Source organism: Peromyscus leucopus, chromosome 8b, assembly GCF_004664715.2.
Source record: "Peromyscus leucopus breed LL Stock chromosome 8b, UCI_PerLeu_2.1, whole genome shotgun sequence".
In the NCBI taxonomy this organism is placed as follows: Eukaryota; Metazoa; Chordata; class Mammalia; order Rodentia; family Cricetidae; genus Peromyscus; species Peromyscus leucopus.
In genome coordinates this window covers 12,250,420-12,255,369 of record NC_051086.1, presented here as the reverse complement: position 1 = coordinate 12,255,369, position 4,950 = coordinate 12,250,420, and the positions used below count along the sequence as shown (strand labels likewise).

The window sequence follows — 4,950 nt, the reverse complement described above, 5'->3', positions numbered from 1 at the left end:
AGAATATATTCAGGAATCATTTACAAACTAGCACAGTGGGGCCAATGAGTCATGCTAAAAAGAGGAATAGAGTTGTCAGTTTTGTTACAATTTCCAGTTTTTCTTAATTATAAGGTATATTATTTCTATTGTTAGATTCAAACCTTGGAGGAGTAGCTGTTCCCCATTGTAACTGTGTACCCTGACCCACACCACACTCCAACTTACTCCAGTTTAACTTCATTTTTTTTCATATGTCTCTAAACTCTTAAACACACGGACACTCACTGTTATCCACAAGAATAAGCCACTTGATATGTAAAATTACCAGAACAAATTACAGCCCAAATTTGGAAAGAAATTTCTTTCTCCTCCATCCCAAAGACCATCTTAAAAATTCATTTTTAATAGTTTTCGTCACACCTATTAGTTGTTTTTTTTAAGGTCAGGCCACCAGTTGAAGAAGTTGTATTATGATAGTATAATCAACTCATTTTTACTTCAAAGTGCTTAGACAGAAGTCACAATAGCATGCAAGAAATGAATTAAGCCCTTTGGCTCTGGATTTTAATGAAATCAAGTCCCCATAGGAAGAAGGAAGGTAGGGCCTTTCTTAGGAAAGGGAGTTCAACTTAAATTTAGCCAGTTGCCAGTTAGAAGGCTTCCTTTAAACAGGAATCTCTTGACATCCAGAAATGTCTGCAGAATTTGTTTTTAAAAATTTCTAAATTATAATTTTAAAATGTTTCAAATACATATTCAATCAATTCAATTTGTGTTTCAGTCCAACCATGCTTTGAGAAATCAGTTTAAAGGAGGGTAAGGATGGAGTATCACTTATTTAGTCAATTAATTCAAGCTAGAAATAACTGCATATTTACTTAAAAATGGTGCAGATGAAATGGTATTGGTGGCAATAGAAAGTCTATAAAATTTAGCAACTTCAGAAAGTTAATATAGCAACATGAAAATAAATATTAATTCTTGATAATGAAAATGATTAAATATTGAAAATGATTAAATATTGATAATTAAATTCAGTAATTTAGTCATAGTGATCTTTTTTAAATTATGAATTTGGGCTGCTCAAATGCCTCAGAGAGGAAGAGAGCTTGCTGCCAAGCTTGGTAATTCTGAAGTGGCTCTCTCCCAAGCTGTCCAGTGACCTCCACACACACTGTGGAGTATAGGGTTTACACACCATCTCAGAAAATGAGAAAATAGATGAAACTTAAAAGTGCTTTAAAATCATGAATATTTGTTGAAGTAATCACTAAATAAATGAAAATAAAATGGGTATTCAATCAGGTACATGAAAAAGAGAAAATGTAATTTGAATGGAATTATGTCCTATGCTTAACTTTTAGAAAATCCCTGAAAATTGTTTGAGGTTAATTCCTTATATTATCATGTTCCTAGAGCTTTTAGCTTAAGGTCTATAGAAACAGTCTTTGGGGCACCATAGAGTTCCCCAAAGCATGTGAAATTGCATGCAAAATTTGGTGTCTGTCTGAAGTGATGAAGCATCTTTACAAGTGTTCTGATTGATGTGAAGAAGCCCAAGGTGGCATTCTAGTCCTAAAGGAATCCATCCCTCACCCTGTAAATTCACAACCAGTGGTCCAGACCTCAGAGGGTACAAGGCCCCTTCAGGGTGATTTATCAGTTCCGGCTTTATAAAATAGAAGCTGTTCTAGGCCCGAGTCAGGACACAGGCTTAGATATCTCTATGATCTAGAGAACCACTGTCTGGAAAGATTATTCTTATTGAATGACAGTAACTCTTTTATCACATATGCAGTTCAGACTCATAGAAAATACACGATGATGTTGCGAATCTTTGGGAGAAGTTAGGTACTTTCCATAAATAATGTTGGGGGTTCCGGTTATCCTTCTTAACCACTGGTGAGTAGAAGAGATGTATCCTGCAAGTGATAGACACTCCATTTTAAAGGAGGCACATGATGGAAAATGAAATCTACCACTATACAACCACAGCTATATATATTTCTTTGAACCCTCACATGTGAATGCCAATATATGTGAGCCCAGAAACTTATTGGAAATTCTAATTGATTTGGTCTCCTTTAATGCTAATTAATAAGTCACAGAAGAAAGACCCATTAAACAAAAATCAAGCTCTCTCAGGGAGTCGGGTTCAGGGTCTCCACTGCCACATGGGCCTCTGCGGATGCCACCACCTTTCCCACCAACCCCTCACCATATCTGAGGAGCTCTTGGTGACCATGTCCTACATGGATGATGATTTCACTGCTGTGTCTGTCAAGAGGTGCTCAAGACACCATGGAGGACCACAGCCTGTCAGCACGTTTCTTTTAGAAAATGCTTCCTGACTGCAATGAGAAAAAGTGGAATACATTGTCCCCTATGTCATGGAAGTATGACTAGAAGAGAAAGAGCATGTCCAGAATGGGCCTTAGATCTTGAAGAAATCATGAGAAGTTTTAGAGTAGGTGCTGGTGCCGTTCAAAAAAGATTAAATTCTACTGCACAAGACAGAGACATTCCAAATCTTGTAAGAAGTAACAGGATGAATATGATGTTTCTTCTGTCATTCAAAACTTTCAAGATTTCTCAAGATTCAGCAAGGAGCAATAATAGGAGTGAGGTATCTTCATCTGGTAATACAGAAATTTACCAAGAGAATAGAAGAATATTCAACCAGATGAGGAAGCTGAGGATCAAACTGCCATGGAAGCGTCTTTTCAATTAAGCATCTGATGTGTCTAGACATGTCTGCATATTTGTACCTATAAGTGCCATTGGGGGAGACAACAAATAGCCACCATTTCAGTAATTTTCTGTGCATATTAATAAAAATAATAATCCAGTCTACTGTGTTACATTTTTATTTGAAGGTGGGCCACTCTAAAACAATTAAAAAAATGAAAAAACAAAAACCAAACAAACAAAAAACCTACAAATTGATAACACACAAAAATAAACAATTGAAGAAATTACACCTTTCTAGCCATCTACTCTATTTAATTTTCTGAATGTTTATTTCATTTATTGATTGTTTGTGGTGGGAGGTGTATGCATATGCCATGTCATATTTGTGGAAATCAGATGTCAGTTTCCAGGAGTCTGTTCTCTTCCTCTACCACGTGGCTTCTGGGTGACGGACGTAGGTTGTCAGGGTTGGTGGCAAACACCTTTATCTTCTGAGACATCTTGCCAGTCCTATGACCACCTATTCTTTAGGAAAAGTGTATTTTTATTTACTTTTCATCTGAAACGTACAATATCCCATCATCTGAATGTTGGCTAAGTTACATTATAATGAAGAGAGGGTAAAATATGTGCAAATGTGCCTAATTTTTAGCTATTCAGAATCTTGACTTCTGACCCTCTGAGTCTCACAAATCGCTACCGGCCAGTTGGAAATCTTTTTTCTCTTTGACTCACGTATACCACCTCAAATCCTCAGTGACCTTTTGGATACAGATGATTTACCAAAACCATTCTATAAATCTGCAGCTTGGTTTCTTTTGTTTTGATTGCTTGTTTTGTTGTAATTTTTATTATTTTATACTTATTTGCTTTCATTTTTGTGTCACCAATATTTAATTAAATATTTAGTTAAAATACGGCAACAGTTGTCTTACTATGACACAGTGGTTATGTCTGCTTATACCTGAGCCAAACAGAGTGAGTTTGATTCTTGTCTCAGACACCCAGAGTGCTGTTTTGAGGAAGATTCCTATCTCTGCTGGAGTTCTGTTGTTGTTTTTTAATCTGTAAGTAGAATATGAAAATACCTGTGCCCAGAGATACTTGTGATGGTAAATGAATAAGTGTGAAAACTCAGACAAGTGAACAAATAGTGATACTAACCTATAAATGCCCCAGTTAATGTCCTCATATGTCATTTACATCCAGGAGCAACTCCAGAAAACTATATAGATAGTTGGGTTTCCTGTTTCTGCATCAATTCCTTAAACAAAGAAAACTTTAAACTTATTGATTCGAATAGCTTTAAATCTTGCAGTCATTGTAAGTATTGTTTATTATTGGGTATTTCAAGAGCACAATCTACCAATAGTTAAGCTTCTGAACTCATTACTATAAAGTATTAAAACCCATAGATGCATCCTAGATGAAGAGGCTTGACTGTAGGAGACTTACGTTACATAGCACGATGCCATTACATTTGTTGATCCTCCCCAATGCTATGGAAAGCAAGGATAATTAGTCAATCAGTAATTCAGTCCTTCGCTTTTTTATTTTCCTAATGTAGACTTTATTCTTTACCTCTTTCCATGTAAATTACTCTTTCCTCATATATATTAACTAATTCTTCTATATTGCTTTTATATTGCTGTCATATAAGCCAAATGATATATTCTGTTACTAAGTCTGTGTTATTACCTACACTGGATTATCAAGTTAAGTTTCCTCTTTATTCTTGTTGTCAGTAACCAAACAAGTATCAGCATAAACAAAGGATCTGAATAAGAAATAAAAGAGTAAAATATTGTGTTTTAGAGATCACTTACCTGCTAATGTGATACTCATGTCATTGCACATGAGACACCTACACATATGAGAAACATCTCTCCTATTCTTCCACTGTCCCAGGCTAGATGCAGAAAGAGATGAAGCTGGACTATCATGCAACTGAGTGTGAGAGAACAGACAAATATTTTTTATCTTAAAAAAACCTTCTGAATTTCCTTGGTGTCAAACTCGAGTTTCATAAATTATATCATAAATTTATTATATTTTAAACAACCAAGTATATTTTAAAGCATAGGAAAATACTTCAAATTTTACTTGTTTCAGTTGTGAATAAGCTGGAATTTAGACGTATTTAAGATGATGTTAGGCTGCTTATTCACTTGACATGAATTGTCCTTTTGACGTCTATAAGTTCTGGATGAGATCCTGTTTTCATTTCTGATCCTGGTAATTTGTGCTTTCTCCTTTTTCTCTGTTACCAGTTTTATT

At 35.3% G+C, this 4,950-nt stretch overlaps 1 pseudogene; it reads left to right on the top strand.

Moving 5' to 3' along the window:
- The first annotated feature begins 2,136 nt into the window (after positions 1–2,136).
- On the top strand, positions 2,137–2,767 carry LOC114689860 (annotated as a pseudogene).
- Positions 2,768–4,950: the final 2,183 nt, after the last annotated feature.